At 50.7% G+C, this 26,834-nt stretch overlaps 2 pseudogenes; both read left to right on the top strand.

The window, feature by feature from the left end:
* Positions 1-26,834, top strand: part of LOC128066593 (elongation factor 2-like) — a 320,034-nt pseudogene that overhangs the window by 115,489 nt on the left and 177,711 nt on the right.
* On the top strand, positions 12,505-15,328 carry LOC128066592 (elongation factor 2-like; annotated as a pseudogene).

The raw sequence follows: 26,834 nt of genomic DNA, 5'->3' as shown, positions 1-26,834 counted from the left end.
CCCGGGGCCTCCGTGTCACGGCACAGGCCTTGTCCGTGTGGCCCCAGCAGGCAGGGTGAGTCCTGTGCGGAGCCTCCCAGCTCGTTGGCCTTGCTGCTCACATCAGGGCTGTGCAGGAGCACTGTGGGTCCACTGAATGAGTGGATGAGGGCCCCTAACAATGACAGTGATGACGACGAGGAGGAAGAGGTGAAGGGGGCGGAGGTCCAAGTGTCAGTCCCTGATTCAGGCATCTGTGCGTATTAACTCATTTAACCTCACGACAAGGTTGTGTGTCTGTGTGTGGGGGGCAGGGGCCGGTCCTGCCACTGTTCTCACCTTGGAGCCGGCAAGTTCACTCTCAGTGTCCAGGGGTGGCTGCAGCCACTGGCCACAGACTGGACAGCTTTAACACAAACTCATTCGCCCCCAGTTCTGGAGTCAGAAACCTGTGATCAAGGTGCGGGCAGGGCTCAGCTCCCTCCAGAGGCTCCAGGGGAGGGTCCCTCTGGCCTGGTCCAGCTCTTGGGGGACCCCAGGCCTCCCTGGGCTTGTGGCCACATCACCCCGATCTCTGCGTCCATGTGCCAAACCTTCTCCCCTGGGTGGCTCTGCGCTTCAGATCACTCCCTCTTCTCTTCCAAGCACACCTGCCATTGGATTTAGGGTCCACATGCATCCCGGGTGATTTGGTGCAGAGGTCAGTAAATTATTTCCATCTGCCGAGACCATTCATAGGAATAAGGTCACATTTGCAGGCTGTGGAAGGATGGATGGCTTTCGGGGCCACCACTCAAACCACCATACTGGTCATGAGGCCGCCGGGCAGAGCCTCCCTGGGCTTGGTGCAGGGAGCTTCGAAGAAGCAGGGCTCCAGGACTTCAGTCCTAAGGCTGCCTCAAGAAGACAGTTAGGATCAGGACATTTGGGCACAGAGAACAGGTGAGCAGGGCCCCAAGGTGTGCTGGTGGGCGTGGGGCTCTCCTGCAGGGAATCTGGAGCCTGACATGACAGCCCAGGGCCAGGGGACATAGCGCATGGGTTTGGGAATGGACACATCCCAGCACAGACGAGGGGAGGCAGGCATGGGCGCTCAGGCCGGGGAAGCCCAGATCTTCCCGCTGCCCTCAAGGGGCAGGTCAGATGGGCACTGGAGGGAGCCGCAGTTTAAACGACAGGGGTCGCAGTCCCGGTCTGCTGCTGGGTTGTCTCTGGCGAGTGACTCAGCCTCTCTGAGACCATCTATTGCTCCTCTGCAAATCTTTGCCATATGTGACTTGCTTCACAGTTGAGGGGAGATCTTGGTGCTCTCAGCATCCCCGCCCAACCCCGTGGCTGAGGCTATGCCATATCTCCACGACCTTGAAGCCGCTAAGTCCACCCCTGCACAGACTCTTTGCAAAGAAGCTGGAAGCCGCTTCCCCTACCATAGGAAGCCGTGAGGCACCGAGACCCAAGAGGCAGCAACGCCTCTAGCCTGGGGGCTCCCGGGCGCGGGGTTGACCACATGGGGCAGCGGGAATGACCACGGATGGCCCCATACGGCCAACCCCGTCTTTCCTGTTACAGCTCCCGTTTATTTCTATGCGTTCTGTTCAGCCACATGCAAAGACCCAAAATATATTCCTCCGAGTCCATGGAGATTTCTCTCGATGCTGGTCAAGAAGCAGTGCCCGGGCCACATCCCTGGGAAAACACGCTCAGCTGTTTATGTAAGCGACAGGGTCCCTCCAAGTAAAACATCTGGCAGGACTGGGAGAGGGTCGTGGGACTCGGTGGACGTGTGGGATGTCCTCGTTCTTACACATATAGGATGTTTTAAACCCTGGTGCCTGGCCTGACAGCAGTCTGCTCCCGGCAGGAAGAAACCATAAGATGCTGGTCCCCTCCGCCAGCAGGACGCCCCAGAGTGGTGGCTTCTGGCCGGACTGGCCCCTCGGGTGGGGAGTCTGGAGGCCACAGAACTGCAGGGGCCTCGAGCCTTGGCGTGGGCGTGGGAAGGCCAAGGGGCTCGGGGAGAGGACAGGGTCAGGGCCCTTGCAGTGGACCGCCGCCAAATGCTGGACAAAGACAAGAAATAACAAATGTCATACTTTAAAGTTCCTAAAGAGCCAAGAAGGCCCAGGAGAGTGACCAGGTCTGTGCCGTCCGAGGTGTGGGAGGGGAAGGGGAGGCTCGCCCAGCACAGACTGGACTGGTTTAAACCTCCACTCCCGGCTCAACTCACAGGAACAGCGACCTCACCATAGTTGTTCCCGGCACTTTCCTTTTAGAAGGAAGAAGGGAATCACAGAACAAGCAAAAACGTCCCCGTGGGGATTCCTTGTGGTCGAGGATGCCAAGGGCCCCTATTCGTCCCCACGGCTGCCTGAGCCGCCGTGTTATATGTCACAGCCACCCATCTTCGCTGAAGGGCATCCTCCTAGCTTGTTGGAAGGTTGGGGTCCTTAGCTCCCCCCAGAGGGCTCCCGGGCAGCACACCTCCCCAACCCACCCTGACCCCACAGCTGCCACCCACCCCAGAGGGCCCCGTCACTGCCATCAAGGAATTAGGGGTGCCACGTCTCAGGCCTGAGGGTGGTGGGCGCGCTTCCACGCCATCTTGTGTGTGAACCCCAACTGGCTCATGGTCCAGCAGGAGCTGTGGGGAGCGTGTGTACATGGCAGGGACACACAGGACGGCTTCCGAGCACCGCCGGGCCAGGAAGCCGCAGAGCCCCGGTGGGAAGCCTGGGTCGGACTTCTGACCACCACAGGGGACTGGTCAACCTCCCCGCTGTGCCCTCGGCTTCCTCAGCTCTAAGGATAATACCACCACTCGGAGGGCCTCTGATGCCAGGGCCGCTCTGTGGGAGAGGCCGTGTTCTCCTCGAATGTGTTCAAGGCACGTGATGGCTGGTCTGTCCCTAATGACCGGGTGCATTCTTGGCAGCCCTGGGTCCTGCCTGCTCTTCCTGTTGGCACCGGGGTCCCACGTGGGTGTGAGCTGAAAGGCTGGTTCCAGGCTGAGTCTCTCTGCTTAGGTGACAGACGTGCCCCCCGGGAGGGAGAGCGTCTGGCATGGGGTGGGCCTCATCCCCTCCTTCTGATCAGCGCCAGGACCACCCTCCTTCCAGTTCCCGGAGTTGGAAGACAGGGGCCCTTTCTGGGTCACCTGAACGTGTCATCTCACAGGAGCCTTGGTTGAGGATATTTGCTGAGTGATCCATGGGGCCGGGGGCACAGTCCTGCTGAGTTCCTACTATGTGCTGGCCGAGGATGCTCCTGAGGTCCTTCCCCAACCTCTGGCAGCATCCTTGGGTTCATTTTAATACTCGTGGACGAGGGGGCAGGCTGGGACTGCCCTGGGGGCTGACCCTGACTTGCTCACGCCTGCCTTCCACCTGGACGGCTCCCGAAGCGGACAGCAAAGTGCTCAGTCCCTGGGAAAGGGTCTGCAGGGAGGCATTTCTGCTCTGTGGTTCCTGCTGACCACGTCAGCACCGCCCAGGAGGAGTGGTCACATGGGGTGCTGGCATAAGCATGCTTTCTCCACATCCTGGACATGGTACCCTTGACTGTCTCCAGTGAGCCAGGACCCAGAATGCAGTCTCTCAGGGAGCTGGGGCTGCAGGACCGGCTGGGGCAGATTTACCCCTCAGCTTCGGCATAGGGTCTGGTTCCTGAGGCCTGGCTTCTTGAAGGAATAAAAGACATGTATTCATTCACAGTTCTGCTTTGATGATTGGTGGGTAGGTTACTCAGATCCACCCTCTCATGGAAAACAAAAACAATCAAAAAGTGTCACGCCTTTAAGTTAGTGAAGACCTGAGAAGACCCAGAGGAGCAACTGCCCAAGAGGAGGAGTCCAACAGAAGACTCCTCCCCCCCCCACCCCCCCATGGAGCTGGACTCCCAGGAGACGACACTTTCAGGTGACCCAGAAAGGACCTCCCTCCTCCAGCCTCGGGAATGACAAGGAAGGTGGTTCTGGTGCCGAGCAGGAGAAGGAGCAGGTGAGGACCCCAGTGGGTCCAGGCATGTCAGCCCGTGACCTTGGTTCTAGGTAACCCTATCCATAACACCCTCAGATGAGTGGAGAATGCAAGTGCCAAGTCTTTCTGGATAAGGACACCTTCTTCCCAGGCTTGGGAACTGCCTCACGGGTTATGGAAGAGTGGTGGCCGTTATGGAAGAGCGCCAGGCACACCAGGATAAAAGACAGCTGGAGGAGAACCAGCAGAAGTGACCCCCTCAGCTTTGGGATTCTGAGAGGATTTGATGGATAATACATCTAATAAATCAGCTAAGCTCATCTCATTTAGAGAAATGAACCTCAAGATAGAAAGGTCCTGCCAAGGACAGGAAACCATTAAAGAAAATGACACAGCCAACTTGGAAAAGAACCAAACAGAACGAGCAGAAATAAAAAGGTGTCATAACGAGAAGTGAAAATACAATAGACGCGTTTGAAGACACCTGGCCTCTTCAGGAAAAGGAGACACGTGGCCACTCAGCAGGGGCATGCTGATAATGTATGCAGCCCCCTGCCCAACCCCCTGCTCTCCAGGAAGGAACCCTGATCTGCAGCTGCATCATTTGCCAATTTCCGTGGTGTAAATTCTCCCGCTGTGGCCTGTTTCATGTACCAAAGGGTTAACACCCGGCTGGCAGAATTCCCGATGAGCCAGAGAGAGCCAACTCTGGCACACAACCGGCCTAGAGACATGGGAGGACATCAAAACCGCAACCAGAGGGGCACAGATTTCAGCCCGACTACCTAGGACCAGGGAAGAGTCGTCCTTGGGGAACTTTAAAGACAAGACTCTTAAAACATGTCCAGAATTCACTTGATAACTTTGCCATTTCCTTCTCCACTTTAGAACAAGTACGCTTCCACAAAACCAGGAGAGGCCCAGAGGGAGCCAGGTGGGGTGTAGAAAAGCCTCAGCACTTAAGACTCAAGAGACATAAAAACTTTACAGCCAAAGAAATGAATGTGTAATGGTGGAATTATGAATAGAGATATGAATAGCTTCGGGACTAGACAATGGCCCCTGACACCTCACTGTAGGAGAGGCTCATGGCACAGGCACTAAGCCTGGGGGTAGGAGTGAGATGGAGGCTGAAGACCACATTTTGTTGTTGTTCAGTCACTAAGTCACGTCCGACTCTTTGAGATCCCATGGACTGCAACACACCAGGCTTCCCTGTCCTTCACCACCTCCCAGAGCTTACTCAAACTCATGTCTATTGACTCCGTGATGCCATCAAACCATCTCATCCTCTGATGCCCCCTTTTCCTCCTGCTCTCAATCTTTCCCAGCATCAGGGTCTTTTCCAATGAGTCAGCTCTTCACACGGGTTGGCCAAAGTATTGGAGCTTCAGCTTCAGCATCAGTCCTTCCAATGAATATTCAGGGTTGATTTCCTTTAGGATTGACTGCTTTGATGTCCTTGCAGTCCAAGGGACTCTGAAGAGTCTTCTCCAACTCCACAGTTCCAAAGCATCAATTCTTTGGCACTCAGCCCTCCCGACAGTCCAGTTCTCACGGTTCAGGGCCAAGAGTCTGACGTGAGAACCCAGCACCCACGTTCAACTGCCCCTGTCCAGCCCAGTGGCCTTCATCTCCTTGCCCCACCTCTCAGAGCCTCAGTTCCTTCCTGTGGTAAAGGGATCTGACCCTTTTACCACAAGCCAGGTCAGGATGCCCACAGAAGGTGGGGTGGGGATGGGGCTTTGCATCCAGGCTGACAAGTCCCTGAGAACATCTGTTGCTGCATTATCCTTACATACGGAGTTGTTGAAATTAGACCTGAGGTGCCCCTAAGTCGAGAACCCCCACTCCAATGTCCAGGCTATGGGGACGGACCCCCACTCCCAACTCCATGCTCATCACCACACTTAGCCAAGTCTGGGAACTGTCTCAGACACCAGCTCATGCCCACAAAGCCTCAGCTGGAAACTGCAAGAAACATGCCCCTCTCCCCTGTCCCATGTCCATGGCAACCCTGCCCACCCCCCAGCAGGTGAAAGCCCCTCCATTCTAAGGTGGAAAAACCAAGGTCCCGAGTGGGGAAGCCACTTGCCTGAGGCTGCTCAGCCTTCAGGAAGTGGCCGGGCTGGGTCTGGACCTGCACACATGGCCACACGGGCTGTGTGGGGTCTGAGCCCCTCTGGGAGCTCAGGTACCCTTACCGCCTGACCAGCCATCCTGGAGTCTGGTGTGGAGGTGGCTCCCGTCCTCCAGTAGGCAGTTGCTCGCTTGCTTTTCAAAAAAGCAATATCCAAAAGACGGGAAACAGATACCGCCACGGCCCACACCAACTCCGGGAAGGAATGAGGAGAAACTACAGCCTGCCAGCCGTAGGGTGCGGTGGCGAGCCCTGAACGGCAGCTTGAAAGCAAACTGACCTCGTAGGGTTCACATGTCTGCGGCCTTAACAATTGGCCGAATCCGGAGTCAAGTTCAACATCAGGGAGGTGTGGGCCTCGGTCACCCCCAGGGCATAGTCGGGATTTTCCTGTGTGGCTTTTCAGCAGTTACCAGTGGACATACATAATGCCCTGGCTTTGAGTCTGCCCTTGAAAAATGCTGATGGGTTTCAGTTACAAGGAAACATGTTGGCCCACAAGCTGCTCTTGTCCATTTCCTGGGAACCCTGGCCGCTAACCCCACAGCCATCGGAGGGACAGAGCAGTGGGGAATGGGCGGAAGAGGCGCTCCTGCAGAAGGCAGGCCTGGGCCACCTGCCTCCAGGACCTTTCCCTACCATTTCCATCCTGTCTGCTGTCCCAGGGGTCTCTGACATGACATCCTTCCTGGACCCTCATGTGTGAAACTGACTTCGGGGGTCGTCTCTGGATTAAGGGGTCAGATCCTGATTTGACAATGAGGGCCCCTCTCGTGGGTGGCTGGGGAAGCAAGTTTTAAGCTGAGGTCCTCTGGGCCCACGGTGCCTGGCGGAGGGTCGGGGGGCAAGTGGGTCACCTGTGGTCACAGCCAGTTGGCCAGGCTCAGGCTCCATCCATCCTATACGCAAAGTTATGAGCATGTTTCTTCCAGACCCACCACTTCCCCCTCCACTGGGTTCCTGACCCAGGCACCCAGTGCTGTGTATGGGTCTCTGTCTGGGGTACATCTGGGGCACTGGACAGGGGATTGGGGACTTGCATAGACACTGGAGGGGGGGGCCTTCCTTGGGGAAGTTTCTGACAGTTCCTGGGAAACAGGCCTGCACGCTCCTCGCACCTCTAAGCATGGACCAGGGTCAGCAGTTTATACACCCTGGGAGCAGGTGAGAGGTGCACTGTGGGGCACTCCTAGACCTGCTAAAAGTCAGAACCTGCATCTTGACGACCTCAGGGGCTTCCGTGCACACCCCGGGACCCTGCACCGAGGCAGCCAGGCCAAGGCTTGGTCCCCACCAGACCACCTGCCCTGCTCAGCTCTCCAACCACACCCATCCATGGCTGTACTCGAGGGGTCCTGCGTGAGCTCCCCCCATTCCTGGGATAACTGCTTGTGTGTAAAGACTCAGCTTTGTAGCGGGGTGAATGGTGCCCTCCAAAAGAGACACCCACATCCCAACTCCCCATATTTGCCAGGGGGCCTTTATTCATAAATCGGGTCATTGCAGAGGAAATCAAGTTAGATAAGGTTACAGTGGATTAGGTGGGCCTTATGCAGAATGATGGGTGTCTTTATAAGAAGAGAAGAGACACACAGAGAGGAGGAGGCCATGTGAGGAGGAAGCCGAGGCTGAGGGGATGTGGCCACAAACCCAGGAACACCTGGAGCCCCAGAAACTGGAAGAGCTGGGAGTGACGCTCCTCCAGAGCCCAGGTCGGGGGGCCCGGTCCTGCTGACCCTTGACTTTAGACTTCTGGCCCCCAGAACTGGGAGACTGTCGATTAGTATTGTTTTAAGCCTCCCCACCACCCCAGTTTGTGGTCGTCGGTATCAGAAGCCCCACCTGGGACACTCAATGTTCTGTGTCCCTAAGATCCACCAATCGACCGCTACCTCAGCCAGGCCAGTCTTCCCCCGGTCATCACGGGATGTCTTCTCAACAATAAACCTCCTGACTCGGGAGAAAGGCTCACGCTGCACACAGGGGCCCCATCTGTGTGGGGCTCAAAGCCCATGTTGCCTCAGAGCGGCTCAGCCTCACACACCTGCTGGCCCAGGGGGAGCAAAGGGGGTCACACACCTCTGAGCCCCTGTGCCCTCCACACCCCGCCCAGTCATAACTGCAGACGACCGGGCCAGCAGACATTTCAGGAGGGCAGACTTGCTTATCTGCCCCCACTGCTCTTGCTTCCCTGTCCTTTTGCATCCCCCCAGCCCTGCTTCTGGGCTTCCCTTGGGCCTCCCTTGGAGCTCAGCGGGTAAAGAATCTGCCTGCGATGCAGGAGACCTGGGTTCGGTCTCCTGGGAAAGGCTACCCAGTCCAGTGTTCTGGCCTGGAGAATTTCATCGACTGTATAGCCCATGGGGTCGCCAAGAGTTAGACATGACTGAGCAACTTTCATTTCCTTCATCCTTGCTCCTGGTCCAGCCTGTCCAGCTGGCCCTCGTGTTTGGGCCCGGGGGACACTGGTGACATCTGGGGACATTTTCAGTTGCATTTATGAATGCTGCAAGATATTAAATGCCAACAACACCAAGGCTGAGAAATCCCACTTTAAGACTCTTCATCTTTTGGAGGTCATTGTTTGAGTATCCAACGGAGTCTATGGATTTCTTTCTCCCTGGGGAAGCATGCAGAAGCCCCAATTTTGTTTCACAGTGGGCAAGGTAGTGTGACTGGGCTCTCTCCGAGGCTATTTTGTTCCCCAAACCTTCTCACTTCTTGTAATCAGAGCACACCCGGGAATGAGTCTTCCCTGACATCTCTCCACTACTCAGGTTGGTGTGGACCCGCACACACCCTGCACGCTGCCTGTGCCCAGTGGCCGCTGAATAGACTCTGGTCTCGAGCAGGGGCAGGTAACAGAATTCCTGGGGACTGATTCATCTCAGGGGAAAGCTGAGGGTTGCAGGGGCCATGGAAAAGTCGGTAATGATCTGAAGACACCACAGGAAGATGGCTCATGCTCAGCTCCAGCTTTTTGAAATCTTGAACCATTTAGTTTATGCCAATAAGAGTTTCACCTAAAAAGGGCCCAATCAGAGACTTCCCTGGTGGTCCAGCGGTTAACACTCTGCCTTCCAATGCAGGGACAGTGGGTTCAGTCCCTGGTTGGGGAACTAAGATCACCGCATGCCTCGAGGTGTGGCCCCCAAATTTTGTTTAAAAAAGCCCACTCAACTGCTGAAAAACTTTTAAGGCTATAGAACCAAATTATCACTGATGTTTGGGGTCACTGTGACCTTGTGATTTGTATTAATAATAAGAAATACATTTTTGGTCTTTGCCCCCGGTCCTGGCACAGAGCTCCTAAAACTCTGGGAATTACCGAAGTGGGGAGAGCAGTCAAGGTGTCTCTTGTTAGGTGAATGAGGTGGCTTTTCGGAGAGTGCCTCCTTTCCAAAGGGGGGCGCTGCTTGCCAGGGCAACTAAGCACATGGTTAAGGATTGGAATTTCCTGTCCCTCCTCTGCCCCACTCCTCCCCTGACCATGTCTGGGAAAGCCAAAAGGGCTTCTGGTTGAAGCAATCACCAACAGCCACTGATTTAATCAATTGTGCTTGTGTGATGACTCCTCCATAAAAATCCCCAAACAGGGTCTGGACAGCTTCTGGGTTGAGGAACACATGCAGATTTGGGGAAAGTGAGGCTCGGAGAACATGAAGTTCCGTGCCTCCCCCACACACACCCTGTCCTATGTATCCCCCTCCATCTGCTGTTCCTGAGTTTATTACCTTTTACAATAAGGCTGTGATCTACTAGGCAACATGTTTCTCTGAGTTCCGCGACCACTCCAAAAATTAATAGAACCCAAAGTCATTAGAACCTCGGAACGGGTAGCCAGCGGGTCAGAGCCCAGGTGACAATCTGGGCTTGCAAATGATGGCTGGAGTCGGGGGAGAGTCTTGTAGGGCTGGGCCTTTAACCTGTGGGGTCTGGAACTACCCCCAGATAGGCAGGGTCCACACTGAGTTAGGTTGCAGGACCCCCAGCTGCTGTCACAGAAGTGCTGGGTGATGCCGGGGAAACAACACATGCATGTTGGAACTGGAAGAAGCCTCGTCACTTACTAGTAGAACTCGATCTTTCCTGGTGGCCATAACCAATGTCTTTATGCCTGATGTTTATTTCAAAGTCAGAAGATTTAAAGAAGATATGTGTGGTGAAGGATTTAACTGGACTTGGAAAGGCTCTTCTTTCTCCTTTGTGAGCGTGGCCATTCCATTATCATATGAGCAATAATGATACATGACTGAATACTCACATCACCAGTGAGAACTTCCCGAGTGCTAGACTCTAAGTGAAGTACTTTAGAATAACCCAGTGATGTAATGAGTTGTTTCCCAGACGGTTCAGCAGAAAAGAACCCGCCAGCCAGTGTAGATTGTGAAATGCAGGAGACCTGGGTTCAGTCTCTGGGTGGGGAAGATCCCCTGGAGGTGGAAATGGCAATCCATTTCCGTATTCTTGCCTGAAAAATTCCACGGATAGAGGATCTTGGGTGCTACAGGCCACAGGGCTGCAAAGAGTTGGACACGAATGAGCACCTGAACATGCACACAGTCGTGCAAATACTGCTGGTTTCTCTGTTTGACAAATGGTGAGACATCATTGCTGTTGTTGTTCAGTCATCCGATTTTGTCTGATTCTTTGTGACCCCATGGACTATACACTCCAAGGAATTGTCTAGGCCAGAATACTGGAGTGGGTAGTGTTTCCCTTCTCCAGGGGATTTTTCTGATTCCCCGCATATTGTAAGAGTCAACTTGAGAATTCTTGTTTTTTATTTCATTTCAAATAGCCTTTGCGTATCTGAAAGGACAGTGTAGGTACTTTCGAGATGTATTCTGCAAAACAAAGCCCTTTTGGCAAATGTGGTCATGATCTCCAGGTCGGCATTGCTGTGGTAAGTGTCACATCTCAGCCAGAAGCCAGATCCTAAGCCCTTCCTCTGGCAGAAACAAAGTCACAAAATAAGCCAAGCAAGGGAGCTGGAAAAACAAACCACACCAACAACCAGAAACTCATCCCTCATGAGACAAAGCTAGAGAAAAAGCCAACATCCGTGTGGCCCCAAAACCCTCTTGGCAACGAATGTCCAGTAAGGAAGAGACGAAACATATCAAGTTCTAAGGAGAGGCAATGCCCATGGCCAGTGTGGTTTAGCAACGGCCTGACTGCTCAGATGTAGACACACACCAATGTAAACCCTCTGCAGACGGCAGTGATGGTCATCACCATAGTAAGTGTTTAGTCTGGTGACAACCTGCTCTGGGCACCACATAAGGGAGCAGACCTGATTCTCTTCCTCTGCCCCCACACCATTCACTCATGAAGGCAGCTCAGGTGCTATCGAGCCCTGCCTGCCTGTCTGGCTCGTCCATGAGCTGTGACCACCTCCAGGGAAGGACTCCACCTTCTCTTCTCTCTGCACCATGAACCTGCACACAGGGGGCCTTCACAACCTCAGGAGACTCACCCCACCCACACTATAGCCAGAACCCTCCCCAGGCATTAAAACAGCTGTGGAGTCACTTTGGCCTAAGCCCTGGTTACGGATCCCTGCAACCTACTACAGCCTCTACAGCGTGAATGATCAGGTCCTTTATACACAGATTCCTGGCTGTGAGATTCGAGCTTTGGATTCATTGTCAGCTCTGTCCCTCCCGTGGCAGCCAGGTGGGCCGCGATGCAGACAAAGGAGCTCATGCGCTGAGTTTCAAGGGAGGCATTGAAAGGACAGCGATGGAGGCAACCTGTTGCAAACTGAGGGAGGGTCCCTACGTGTCTCAGAAAAGGCCTCTGGTGTGCAGGTGTGGAGGAGGGCTCCCACGGTGCAAAGGAAAGAGAGGTACTCAGGGGCAAAGGCTCATAGCCTCTCCTGTAGCAGCTCCACTTGGTAGCTCGTGAACAGTGGACAGCCAATGTGGTCACATGAGTGTGACTCTTATTCCCTCACAAAGCAAGAGAAAGGGGGCAGGGTATGGGAGAACCCGGAGGGTGTGGTGGGGCGGATGAAGGGAGGTGTCCTTCCTCTCTTCAGTGCAAATTGCTTTTGTGAGTCTCAGAGCTTCCAGACGGCAGTTACCAAGTCAGGTCCCCACAGTATCCAGTGTGGGCTGGGTGCCTTAGCCCCTGTCACATGGACAAGCCACACCATATGGCTTCCCTGGGTTCTAACAGCAGGATCTGGGGAGTTTGTCTAGGTGCACACTTCCTTGCTGTAGCTGTGTCACCTGTTACCCGCTTCTCTGAGCCCGTTTTGTCCTCTAGAAAAAAGACATCGATTGCTACCTTAGCAGGTTGCCACCTTAATCCTGTGAAGACTAATTAGGGGAATCCTACAATTAATAGCTGGCCTTACGAGATATCAATGAATAGCTGGCCTTAAGAGATACTGGGCTGCTCGGCGCGACCCAGCTCGCTCGGATCTGCTTGGGAGAATCCACCGCCATCCGCCACCATGGTGAACTTCACAGTAGACCAGATCCGGGCCATCATGGACAAGAAGGCCAACGTCCGGAACATGTCTGTCATTGCCCACGTGGACCATGGCAAGTCCACTCTGACAGACTCCCTGGTGTGTAAGGCGGGTATCATCGCCTCTGCCCGGGCTGGGGAGACCCGCTTCACTGACACCCGGAAGGACGAGCAGGAGTGATGCATCACCATCAAGTCAACAGTCAACGGCCATCTCCCTTTTCTACGAGCTTTCAGAGAACGACTTGAATTTCGTCAAGCAGAGCAAGGATGGCTCTGGCTTCCTCATCAACCTCATTGATTCCCCTGGGCACGTCGACTTTTCCTCAGAGGTGACAGCCGCACTCCGTGTCACTGACGGTGCCTTGGTGGTGGTGGACTGTGTGTCTGGTGTGTGTGTGCAGACAGAGACGGTGCTGCGCCAGGCCATCGCTGAGCACATCAAGCCAGTGCTGATGATGAACAAGATGGACCGGGCCCTGCTTGAGCTGCAGCTGGAGCCTGAGGAGCTCTACCAAACCTTCCAGCGTATCGTGGAGAATGTCAACGTCATTATCTCTACCTACGGCGAGGGCGAGAGCGGCCCCATGGGCAACATCAGGATTGACCCCGTCCTTGGTACTGTTGGCTTTGGATCTGGTCTCCATGGTTGGGCCTTTACCCTGAAGCAGTTTGCAGAGATGTATGTGGCCAAGTTTGCCGCCAAGGGCGAGGGACAGCTAGGGCCTGCTGAGCAGGCCAAGAAGGTGGAGGACATGATGAAAAAGCTGTGGGGAGACCGGTGCTTTGATCCAGCCACTAGCAAGTTCAGCAAGTCAGCCAATAGCCCTGATGGCAAGAAGCTGCCACGGACGTTCTGCCAGCTCATCCTGGACCCAATCTTCAAGGTGTTTGATGCAATCATGAACTTCAAGAAAGAGGAGACGGCAAAACTAATTGAAAAACTGGACATCAAGTTGGACAGTGAAGATAAGGACAAGGAGGGCAAACCACTTCTGAAGGCTGTGATGCGCCGCTGGCTGCCTGCTGGGGACGCCCTGCTGCAGATGATCACCATCCACCTGCCTTCCCCTGGGACAGCCCAGAAGTACCGCTGTGAGCTCCTGTATGAGGGTCCCCCAGACGATGAGGCAGCCATGGGCATTAAAAGCTGTGATCCCAAAGGCCCTCTCATGATGGACATTTCCAAAATGGTGCCGACCTCTGACAAAGGTCGGTTCTATGCCTTCGGCCGGGTCTTCTCAGGGCTGGTGTCTACTGGCCTGAAGGTCCGCATCATGGGACCCAACTATACTCCTGGGAAGAAGGAGGACCTGTACCTGAAGCCGATCCAGAGGACAATCCTGATGATGGGCCGTTACGTGGAGCCCATCGAGGATGTGCCTTGTGGCAACACTGTGGGTCTGGTGGGCGTGGACCAGTTCCTGGTGAAGACTGGCACCATCACCACCTTCGAGCATGCCCACAACATGCGGGTGATGAAGTTCAGCGTGAGCCCTGTTGTCAGGGTCGCTGTGGAGGCCAAGAACCCGGCCGACCTGCCCAAGCTGGTGGAAGGTCTGAAGCGGCTGGCCAAGTCGGACCCCATGGTGCAGTGCATCATCGAGGAGTCCGGGGAGCACATTATCACGGGGGCTGGGGAGCTACACTTGGAGATCTGCCTCAAGGACCTGGAGGAGGATCCTGCTTGCATCCCCATCAAGAAATCTGACCCAGTTGTCTCGTACCGGGAGACTGTCAGTGAGGAGTCGAACGTGCTCTGCCTGTCCAAGTCCCCCAACAAGCACAATAGGCTTTACATGAAGGCGCGGCCCTTCCCTGATGGCCGGGCTGAGGACATCGACAAGGGCGAGGTGTCCGCACGCCAGGAGCTCAAGCAGCGGGCCCGCTACCTGGCTGAGAAGTACGAGTGGGACGTGGCTGAGGCCCGTAAGATCTGGTGCTTCGGCCCTGATGGCACGGGCCCCAACATCCTCACGGACATCACCAAGGGTGTACAGTACCTCAACGAAATCAAGGACAGTGTGGTGGCTGGCTTCCAGTGGGCCACCAAGGAGGGGGCACTGTGCGAGGAGAATATGCGGGGCATGCGCTTTGACGTCCATGATGTGACGCTTGCACGCTGATGCCATCCACCGTGGGGGTGGCCAGATCATCCCCACAGCTTGGCACTGCCTGTATGCCAGTGTGCTGACTTCCCAGCCCCGGCTCATGGAGCCCATCTATCTTGTGGAGATCCAGTGCCCGGAACAAGTGGTTGGTGGTATCTACGGTGTCCTGAACAGAAAGCGGGGCCACGTCTTTGAGGAGACCCAGGTGGCCGGCACTCCCATGTTTGTTGTGAAGGCCTACCTCCCTGTCAATGAGTCCTTTGGCTTCACCGCTGACCTGAGGTCCAACACGGGTGGCCAGGCCTTCCCCCAGTGTGTGTTCGACCACTGCCCGGTGACCCCTTTGACAACACCAGCCGCCCCAGTCAGGTGGTGGCGGAGACACGCAAGTGCAAAGGCCTGAAGGAAGGGATCCCAGCCTTGGACAACTTCCTGGTCAAGTTGTAGGCGGCCTCTGCTTAGCCTGCCACTGGGTGGGACTTGGCGCGGCCCCTGCGCCCAGGGACAAGTGACCACAGCAACAAGCCCCCACATTCTCCACAACACCTCGAGGCTGTCCAGACCCAGTAATGCTCTGCCTGACAGGTTTCTGGGGCCCACTTCGTGCCATCACTCAACATGAACACTTGATGCTGTTTCTTTCGATATTTCTTTCCAGATTTTAGGGGCAACAAGTGCCCTCGGAGCAGGGACTTATCTGGCCGGTGGGAATGCGGGAGGGGATGGGACAACCAATACTTTTTTGTTGAGAGGGAAACTTAATGTCAAAAAGTTAAAAATAAACGCATTAAGAGGTTTATTTGGGTAAATGGCCCCTAGTGGATTTTCCTCCAGAAGGGGCAAGAAACAAGCGGGTAGATGTTCTCTTTGGACAGAAGCTAGAAGGCAGGAAACCCCGCCTGCACAGTGTCACTGAGCACCTCCAGCTGTATTAGTGCCATTGGAATAATAAACTCAACATGGTGGGAAAAAAAAAAAAGAAAAAAAGAGAGAGATACTGGGCTTCCCTGATAGCTCAGCTGGTAAAGAATCCTCTTGCCATGCAGGAGTCCCAGGTCTGATTCCTGGGTTGGGAATCCTGATCCACTGCAGAAGGGACAGGCTACCCACTCCAGTAGTCATGGGCTTCTCTTGTGGCTCAGCTGGTAAAGAATCTGCCTGCAATGCAGGAGACCTGGGTTCAATCCCTGGACTGGGAAGATCCCCTGGAGAAGGGAAAGGCTACCCACTCCAGTATTCTGACCTGGAGAATTCCATGAACTGTATAGCCTATGGGGTCGCAAGAATCATACACGAATGAGGGACTTTCACTTCATTTTCAAGAGATACGACCTGAATCCAGATTAAACTGGCGTCTCCAAGTGTCATCTGGCATTTCTTCCCTGAAGCCAGCCAAAACCCACACAGCTGCATTTCCAGGGTCTCCACTTAGCCAGCTGGACAGAAAACCCAACATGGTTCAAACAAGCTGACAGGCAAGCAGGAGAGGACTCACAGGCAGACCGCTTCCCTCCGGTTTCAGGTGGAGCTCCGGGACCACAGCAGGAACCGGCACTCTCAACCCCTGGGCTCAGCAACGGCCTCATTCTCAGGCCAGCAGCTCTGCCCTCATGGGCTCAGGAAGGTCACCAACTGCCCCAGGCTGACCTCACGCCCCTCCCACTGCTGGAGCCTGACCTCACCCAGCCCCACCCCTTCTGGCAGAAGGCGAGCTCCTCTTCCCTTGCTTCCAGCGAGAGGCCCGGCCCTGGGCCCCGATTGGTCACCGCACCAGTCCTGAGCCAATCACGGTGGCCAGGAGGGATAGAACACACCGACTGGCCAGGTTCAGGTCATGTGACCATACTCTCCAGGACACGGGTGAGTTGCTCCCCCTGTGTCAGCGGTGGAGACAGTGCGATGCCCAAGAGCAGGGCTGAGAGTCCAGTCACTGTGTCCGTGTGCTCAGTGTCCTGGGACGTGCCTGCGCATCCTCTCTACACACCACTTTGTCCTCTGCAGGCAAAATATTCATGACACACCTCTTTCCTTCCCAAGCGCTGTTTCACGCACCCACATTCAAGGGAGCAGGGCCTTCTGTTTGAAGATAGGTTATGAGATCCTCTCTTGACCTCTGGGCTTGGTACTTGTATCATGTTAGAATAATTTATTCGGTCTAAAAACCCCCACAAGCACCACCACATGCAGCTTTGCGTATTCAGGATTCTTAGCTGTTCTGAGTTGAGGGCATGGCCCACGGGCCTCCCAAAGGGAATGAATTTTGTCCAAGGAAGCACCTGAGAGGCTGAATCACTGAATCACTTTGCTATACACCTTAAACAAACTAATTATTGTAAATTAACAATACCTGAACTTAAAAGATATTCCTTCATCCAAAATTGTTCGAAATTCTGTAAAGTTTTTCTTTCAGTCGTTGGTTCTTCAGTTCAATTCAGTTCAGTTCATTTCAGTTCGTTTCAGTTCAGTCGCTCAGTCTTGTCCAACTCTGCGACCCCATGAACTGCAGCACGCCAGGCCTCCCTGTCCATCACCATCTCCCGGAGTTCACTCAAACTCACATCCATCTAGTCGGTGATGCCATCCAGCCATCTCATCCTACGTCGTCCCCTTCTCCTCCTGCCCCCAATCCCTCCCAGTATAAGGGTCTTTTCCAAAGAATCAACTCTTTGCATGAGGTGGCCAAAATACTGGAGCTTCAGCTTTAGCATCATTCCTTCCAAAGAACACCCAGGGCTGATCTCCTTTGGAATGGGCTAGTTGGATCTCCTTGCAGTCCAAGGGACTCTCAAGAGTCTTCTCCAACACCACAGTTCAAAAGCATCAATTCTTCAGTGCTCAGCTTTCTTTACAGTCCAACTCTCTCACCCATACATGACTACTGGAAAAGCCATAGCCTTGACTAGACGGACCTTTGTTGGCTAAGTAATGTCTCTGCTTTTGAATATGATATCTACGTTGCTCATAAATTTTCTTCCAGGGAGTAAGCGTCTTTTAATTTCATGGCTGCAGTCAACATCTGCAGTGATTTTGGAACCCGAAAAATTAAGTCTGAAACTGTTTCCCCATCTATTTCCCATGAAGTGATGGGACAAGATGCCATGATCTTTGTTTTCTGAATGTTGAGCTTTAAGCCAACTTTTTCACTCTCCTCTTTCACTTTCATCAAGAGGCTTTCTAGTTCCTCTTCACTTTCTGCCATAAGGGTGGTGTCCTCTGCATATCTGAGGTTATGATATTTCTCCCAGCAATCTTGATTCCAGCTTGTGCTTCTTCCAGCCCAGCGTTTCTCATGATGTACTCTGCATAGAAGTCAAATAAGCAGGGTGTCAATATACAGCCTTGACGTTCTCCTTTTCCTATTTGGAACCAGTGTGTTGTCCCTGTCCAGTCTGTTGCTTCCTGACCTGCATATAAGTTCCTCAAGAGGCAGGTCAGGTGGTCTGGTATTCTCATCTCTTGAAGAATTTTCCATGGTTTATTCTGGTCCACACAGTCAAAGGCTTTGGCATAGTCAATAAAGCAGAAATAGATGGGTTATTTTGGAACTCTTCTTTTTTGAAGATTCAGCAGATGTTGGCAATTTGATCTCTGGTTCCTCTGCCTTTTCTAAAACCAACTTGAACATCTGGAAGTTCACGGTTCACGTAGTGCTGAAGCCTGGCTTGGAGAATTTTGAGCATTGCTTAAGTTGTGTGTGAGATGAGTGCAATTGTGTGGTAGTTTGAGCATTCTTTTCCTTGCCTTTCTTTGGGACTGGAATGAAAACTAACCTTTTCCAGTCCTGTGGCCACTGCTGAGTTTTCCAAATTTGCTGGCAACTTGAGTGCAGCACTTTCACAGCATTGTCTTTCAGGATTTGAGATAGCTCAACTGGAATTCCATCGCCTCCACTAGCTTTGTTCATAATGATGCTTTCTAAGGCCCACTTGACTTCATTCCAGGATGTTTGGCTCTAGGTGAGTGATCACACCATCGTGATTATCTTGGTCGTGAAGCTCTTTTTTGTACACTTCTTCTGTGTATTCCTGCCACCTCTTCTTAATATCTTCTGCTTCCGTTAGGTCCATACCATTTCTGTCCTTTTTCGAGCCCATCTTTGCATGAAATATTCCCTTGGTGTCTCTAATTTTTTTGAAGAGATCTCTAGTCTTTCCCATTCTGTTGTTTTCCTCTATTTCTTTGCATTGATCACTGAGGAAGACTTTCTTATCTCTTTTTGCTATTCTTTGGAACTCTGCATTCAGATGCTTATATCTTTCCTTTTCTCCTTTGCTTTTCACTTCTCTTCTTTTCACAGCTATTTCTAAGTCCTCCCCAGACAGCCATTTTGCTTTTTTGCACTTCTTTTCCACGGGGATGGTCTTGAGCCCTGTCTCCTGTACAATGTCACGAACCTCAGTCCAGAGTTCATCAGGCACTCTATCTATCAGATCTAGTCCCTTAAATCTATTTGGTTGTTAGTATGTTTCTAATTGGTTTGGTGGTGTTTTGTGAGGTAGGGATCCAACTTACTTTCCCATATGGATACCAAATTGCCCCAATGGGATGATTCTTTTGTCCTTTCTCCTGGAAATGTCCTTTCTGGGTTTGCATATTAAAAAGCTTTTTTAAAAATGCCAAGTATCAAGCGCTTCAGATCTTTTCTAATTTGTAGAGCTCCCCAGAGGCATGTTTCCTTTTCTGTGTCTTTTCTTTGCATTTCACCATTGCCATTTTCTGGTATACATAAGTACCCTCAGAGGGTTCTCTGTAGTGAACCGTGTATGTTTCTGTGAGAACAGAGGATGTGAGCATGGAGGAGGGTCTGAGTCCATAGTGACCATGTGACCATGCTCAGCAACCCCAATATTAAGTCTGGCTGAGACCTCCTAAGGCAAGGTCTGTGTTTCGTCCTCTCGGTGTCTGGATATGCAGAACGATGTCGGTGGATTGGGACTTGGATCTCTGGGTCCAGCAGTGTAGAGATATATCCATAGCCTGCTTTTCCATTATATTTTCCTCCTGTAGGCTCTGCTGAGCTGGTGTGGAGATATTTCTGCTAAAAGCTTGAGAGGTCGTCAGTCTTTCTGCTTCTCATCCCCTGCCTCGCCTGTACTTCTGTCATTTTTTAAAAATTTAGCTAGTTTTCAATGTTGTCCATCCTTGTGTCATTCTGACCCTCAGGCCCCTGTGGTTTAATAGACCTCCAGCTCCCAAGAGCTCTTTGCCTGGTGGAGACATGGAGAACTCAGGGAGCAACACTACATCACACTGGAGCCTGGACCAGAGAGAAGGTTCTTGCCAGGAAGGCTCCATCCCTGCTGTGGGGGGTTCGGAGTTATCACTTCTGATTGTGCATGGCCCTCGGTGCAGGCCCCACTCTGAGATCTGGAAAGGAGGTGGCTTCCCTCATTGACACAGAACTAGTATTTGTTTGTCCTCGTCCTTGTCCAGTCCCGTTCCGCTCCCAGGCTCTACCCTTGACCCTCGCCCACAGGATCAGGAGAGCCCAGTTCTAGAGGAGTTTCATACAAGGAGAGGCTCCTGGAGACACTCCAACCCCTCGGCCTAAATAAGCATTTCCTTGGAGTTTCACAGCCCTGGGAGGAGACACTGGTTTTGTGTTCACTTTACAGTTGAATATGTTGAGCCTCAGATCATTGTGTGATTTGCCCTGGGTCACTCTGCAGGTCAGTGGGTGAGCTGGGATTTGAACCCAGACTCTAGGTCTTGGAGCCCGTGACTGTACAGGTATTTCTGCCCCTCAGTTAAATTTATTTCAGGGTTTGTTTTTTGTTTTTTTTTTTTTTTGTTTTTTTTGGATGCATTTGTATATGGGACTGTTCTGTTCTCTTTCTGATGGTTCATATCTTGCTATGTTGCCGAGTTTATTAGTTTTAATAGTTGTTACTTGGTGGAGTTTTTAAGGTTACATATAAATCCTGTTGTAATCGAATAGTGACAGTGCAACTTCATCTGTTCTGATGGGGATGCCTTTAATTTCCTTTTCTTGCCTAGTTACTCTGGGAAGGACACTTCCACTGCTATGATGAGCAAGGTAGGTGAGATTGGACATCCTTGTTCTTTCCTGATCTTTCAGGAAAACCTCTGGTGGCTCAGATGGTAAAGCATCTGCCTACAGTGTGGGAGACCCAGGTTGGATCCCTGGGCTGGGAAGATCCCCTGGAGAAGGAAATGGGAACCCACTCCAGTACGCTTGCCTGGAAAATCCCATAGACGGAGGAGCCTGGTAGGCTACAGTCCACGGGGTCGGCAAGAGTCGGGCACAACCGACAGACTTCACTGTCACTTTTTACCTCTTTACCACTGAGTTGGATGTTAGCCGTGGGCTTGTCTTATATACCCTTTAGTATGTTCCATGTATAGCCACTGTACTGAGAGATTGTATGAAAATTGATGTTAGCCTTTGTAGAAAGCTTTTTCTGCAATTATTGAGAAGATCATGTGATTTTATTCTTAATTTTGCTTATATTGTGTATCACAGTGATTGATGTGCAGATCATAAATCATGCTTGCAGGCACAGAATAACTTACATTTGGTCACAGTGTATGATTCTTTTAATGTATTCATCAATTTGGTTTGCTAATATACTTTTAAGGATTTTTACATCCATGTACAGCAGAGTCAGGGTTCTCTGGTGGTTCATATGGTAAAGAATCTGCCTGCAACCCAGGAGACCTAGGTTTGACCCCTAGGTCAGGAAGATCCCCTCGAGAAAGGAATGGCTACCCACTCCAATATTCTTGCCTGGAAAATTCTCTGGACAGAGGACCTGGTGGGCTACAGTCCATGGGTCACAAATAACTGGACATGACTGAACGATTCACACTTACAAGACTACTTCTTGACATTCTTAATATCTAAATTTAAGATTTTCTCTCAGTCAAAAATTACAGTCAAATACAAAATGTCAAAAGTCAAAGAGTCCTTAGAAATAAATGACAATAAGGTATAACAGATGAAAGCAAAAAGGACTCCACATAATTTACTTTTCATAAGAATTTTAGATCTTCAGAGGAATTCTCATTAAGCTGAATTAAAATGCAAGCTTTAGTTTAGAATGGAAACTTTTTTGGTATTATGTTTCTATGTCGAGACTGAAATTTCATTATTTATGTATATGTATTAAGCAATACTGTGTGGATATTAAAATCATATTTTCAAAACCTTTAATGACATTTATAAGTACTTATAGTGGAAAAACAACTAGGAAGAGAAGATGATCCCATATAGGTTTAATGACATTGCATATGTGTTGAATGATAGTTTTCAGACTGTATTTATTTATTTTTAATTGAAGAATAACTGCTTTACAATGCTTGGTTGGTTTTCCTCATACAACAACACAAGTAAGCCCTAAGTATATTATCCACTCTTCGGTGAGCCTGCCTCCCACTTCCCAACATCCCACCATCCCACCCTCTAGGTCGTCACAGAGCTCCCTGCTGGGCTCCCTATGTTATATAGCAACTTCCCACTAGCTAGCTAGTTTGCATATGGTAGTGGCTATGTTTCAATGCTACTCTCTCAATTTGTCCCCCCCTCTTCTCCAGCTGAGTTCACAAGTCCTTCCTCTACATCTGTGCATCTATTCAGTTCAGTTCAGTGGCTCAGTCGTGTCTGACTCTTTACAACCCCATGAACCCTAGCACACCAGGCCTCCCTGTCCATCACTAACTCCCGGGGTTTACCCAAACTCATGTGCATTGAGTCGGTGATGCCACCTAACCATCTCATCCTCTGTCATCCCCTTCTCATCCTCTGTCATCCTCTTCTCCTCCTGCCTTCAATCTTTCCCAACATCAGGGTCTGTTCAAATCAGTCAGCTCTTCATCATCATGTGGCCAAAATATTGGAGTTTCAGCTTCAACATCAGTCCTTCCAATGGACACCCAGGACTGATTTCCTTTAGGATGGACTGGTTGAATCTCTTGCAGTCCAGGGGACTCTCAAGAGTCTTTTCCAACACCACAGTTCAAAAGCATCAATTCTCTGCTCAGCTGTTTTTATAGCCTGACTCTTACATCCATACATGACTACTAGAAAAATCTTAGCCTTGACTAGACAGACTTTGTTGACAAAGCAATGTCTCTGCTTTTGAATATGCTGTCTAGGTTGGTCATAACTTTCCTTCCAAGGAGTAAGCATCTTTTCATTTCATGTCTGCAATCACCATCTGCAAGGAAAGATATAAGCATCTGAATGCAGAGTTCCAAAGAAGAGCAAAGAGAGATAAGAAAGCCTTCCTCAGTGATTCATGCAAATAAATAAAGGAAAGCAATAAAATGGGAAACACTAGAGGTCTCTTCAAGAAAATTAAAGATACCAAGGGAATATTTCATGCAAAGATGGGCTCAATAAAGGACAGAAATGGTATGGACCTAACAGAAGCAGAAGATATTAAGAAGAGGTGGCAACAATACACAGAAGAACTGTACAAAAAAGAGCTTCACGACCAAGATAAAAACGATGGTGTGATCACTCACCTAGAGCCAGACATCCTGGAATGTGAAGTCAAGTGGGCCTTAGAAAGCATCACTACGAACAAAGCTAGCGGAGGTGATGGAATTCCAGTTGAGCTATCTCAAATCCTGAAAGACAATGCTGTGAAAGTGCTGCACTCAATTTGCCAGCAAATTTGGAAAACTCAGCAGTGGCCACAGGACTGGAATAGGTTAGTTTGATTCCAATCCCAAAGAAAGACAAGGAAAAGAATACTCAAACTACCGCACAATTGCACTCATCTCACACGCTAGTAAAGTAATGCTTAAATTCTCCAAGCCAGGCTTCAGCACTATGTGAACCATGAAGTTCCAGATGTTCAAGCTGGCTTTAGAAAAGGCAGAGGAACCAGAGATCAAATTGCCAACATCCTCTGGATCATGGAAAAAGCAAGAGAGTTCCAAAAAAACCCATCTATTTCGGCTTCATTGACTATGCCAAAGCCTTTGACTGTGTGGACCACAATAAACTGTGGAAAATTCTGAAAGAGATGGGAATCCCAGACCACCTGACCTGCCTCTTGAGAAACCTATATGCAGGTCAGGAAGTAACAGGACATGGAACAACAGACTGGTTCCAAATAGGAAAAGGAGTACGTCAAGGCTGTGTATCGTCACCCTGCTTATTTACCTTCTATGCAGAGTGCATCGTGAGAAACGCTGGGCTGGAAGAGGCACAAGCTGGAATCAAGATTTCCGGGAGAAATATCAATAACTCAGATATGCAGATGACACCACCCTTATGGCAGAAAGTGAAGAGGAACTAGAAAGCCTCTTGATGAAAGTGAAAGAGGAGAGTGAAAAAGTTGGCTTAAAGGTCAACATTCAGAAAGCTAAGATCGTGGCATCTGGTCCCATCACTTCATGGCACATAGATGGAGAAACAGTGGAAACAGTGTCAGACTTTATTTTGGGGGGTTCCAAAATCACTGCAAGTGGTGACTGCAGACATGAAATTAAAAGATGCTAACTCCTTGGAAGAAAATTTATGAGCAACGTAGACATCATATTCAAAAGCAGAGACATTACTTAGCCAACAAAGGTCCATCTAGTCAAGGCTATGGTTTTTCCAGTAGTCATGTATGGATGTGAGAATTGGACCTTGAGGAAAGCTGAGCCTTGAAGAACTGATGCTTTTGAACTGTGGTGTTGGAGAAGACTCTTGAGAGTCCCTTGGACTGCAAGGAGATCCAACTAGTCCATTCCAACGGAGATCAGCCCTGGGTGTTCTTTGGAAGGAATGATGCTAAAGCTGAAGCTCCAGTATTTTGACCACCTCATGAGAAGAGTTGACTCATTGGAAAAGACCCTGATGCTGGGAGGGATTGGGGGCAGGAGAAGAAGGGGACGACAGAGGATGAGATGGCTGGATGGCATCACGGACTCGATGGATGTGAGTCTGAGTGAACTCCGGGAGATGGTGATGGACAGGGAGGCCTGGCGTGCTGCGATTCATGGGGTCGCAAAGAGTCGGACACGACTGAGCGACTAAACTGAACTGAACAGGTCTAGAACAAGCTTGACTTTCGGTCAAAGCACCTCGTGTTATTTTCAACTATTATAAAAGGAAATGAAAGGGAATAAGGTGTAGTGTTCTGGTGCTATACTCTGTTTTAAAAACAGGATTTTTATGCTGAGTCTTTGAGCACAGCAAAAAAGGTTCATTGTTTTATTTTTTTTTCCTCCTCCTATTTATACACAGATGAAATTCTTGAGAAATCTAGGTAAGGGGTTGAAGTTGAGGTTAATTGGTGTTAAATCCAGGAGAATTGGAGGAAGCCAGGAAGATGGAAGAAGAAGTGGATGGGGCTGCCATCAATAAAATCGGCACCCTTCTCCTGCATCACACCCCTCCGCAGTGTAACCCATGGCACTTTGTCTTCAGTCAGTCCCTCCCGCTAGCCCCATGAGGACAAGAGAGCGACTCAGCTTTGCCCACTGAGCACAGGGGTGGTGGGCCCAGTTCATCTGACCTGTGTGAAGAAATTGGGCCTGCAGCCCAGCACACAGGGCACCAGACCCATCCATTCTGTCTGTTTAGGCAAAAGTGGCTGAGGATCACAGTCCAACAAATACCAAAGCTGCTTCTGATTCCAGACTCACTCCTGACTGCATTTTCTTTTAAAGTATAATCGGGCTCCCTCCTGATTGCACTTTGTCTCAGATTGCATAATGAACATGCTTTTGTTTAAAAAATTGTTTTGCATTGTCACTTCTGAACCGTGTTGACGATATCGTATCTGACATAGCGACAGAGTTTGGTGTTTTGTGTTTATTTTCACTCAAGCTGGGTAGAAGACAGAAGAACGACCTGAGAAGTGTCACTCTTTCGGAGGCCAGCGCTCAGGTGAAGGATATTGCAATATTCAGGGAGAGGATAATTCTAAAAGATGGACTTCAATAAGGTATTTTGAGCATATTTTCCATGGGATCTTAGTAGATGAAAAAGATCCAAATATGGAGAAGGGATGGCACCCACTCCAGTGTTCTTGCCTGGGAAATTCTTGCCTGGGACAGAGGAGCCTGGTGGCCTACAGTCCATGGCATCACAAAGAGACAGACACAGCTTAGCAACTGAACAGCAACAATACACAACCAGGCAGATTGTGATTCGGGGAAACACTGCTTGATGGAAATGTAGAATAAAACGGAGAGTGAAGTGACCTAGCAAATATGGAGCATAGAGTTTTGGAAGAAATTAAAAGTGTATAGAATAATAGTTGCAAATATTCAAGCAATAAAGTCTGTGGCTAAAGGAAAAAAAGGAAAAGATCCAGATAAAGAAAAGAAAGTATTTGTAAAGACGGATAAAGATCAAGCTTCTGAAATTCGGGTGACAGTGATGCTCACTGAGAGCTGTAAGCTGTGCGGTCTTCATCACAGAAATCTTCTTCCTGTCAGCAGGGTGTGTATAGAAGGAGAAAAGCCCTTGGGGATATTGGCTTACATGAACTGGGGGAATCTTAGATTGTTTTCATGGCAGCGCCAATTAGTAGAGGCCCATAATCCACGGGCGGTGTCTCAACAAGGCTTGGTTCACATGACTGTTCAGATTGCCTGAGGAATGAGCCATCTGTCCAGCAGGGAAGTCATCCACCAAGATGTGGCTGTTAGGAACCGTGTCGCTGAGGACACACTTCAAGTGAAGATTGCAGACAATGCTGTCTGCAGAGACGTGTTCCCCATGGACTCTGTCATTGCCTGGGGGACAATGAGAACAGGCGGGTTTGGTGGATGGCCCTTGAAAGTCTGGTTAATAACGAGTTCTCCAGTGCCAGTGACCTGTGCGCCTTCAGAGGGAGGCTGTGGGAGCTAGCTTTTGACTCTGGGCCTAATGCCCTACGTGGACAGGGACCCCTTTGACATGGCTGCGTGCCCTAAAAGACGGTTACCACACTGTCCTGAGGAACTGTTTGCTGTGATCGCTTGTTGCTGGCCCTTCGATCTGGAAGAAAGATCCTAGTTTTAGCAGCTGCTCATGGATAGCCACCTCTGCCATGTCCTCATGATTACAGATGGGTCACTAATTGCACCCCATGTTCAGCTATGTATCTTGAAAGAAAAAGATCAAAGAATTTGCGCACCTGCCTTGAAACCACCACAGGTAACTACTATTAATAATCCTGCTTTTCCCTCTAAACATTCTTA

The sequence above is a fragment of the Budorcas taxicolor genome, chromosome 21 (assembly GCF_023091745.1).
Source record: "Budorcas taxicolor isolate Tak-1 chromosome 21, Takin1.1, whole genome shotgun sequence".
In the NCBI taxonomy this organism is placed as follows: domain Eukaryota; kingdom Metazoa; phylum Chordata; class Mammalia; order Artiodactyla; family Bovidae; genus Budorcas; species Budorcas taxicolor.
Note: the sequence above shows the minus strand (reverse complement) of the source record. Positions and strands in the feature narration are given on the sequence as shown.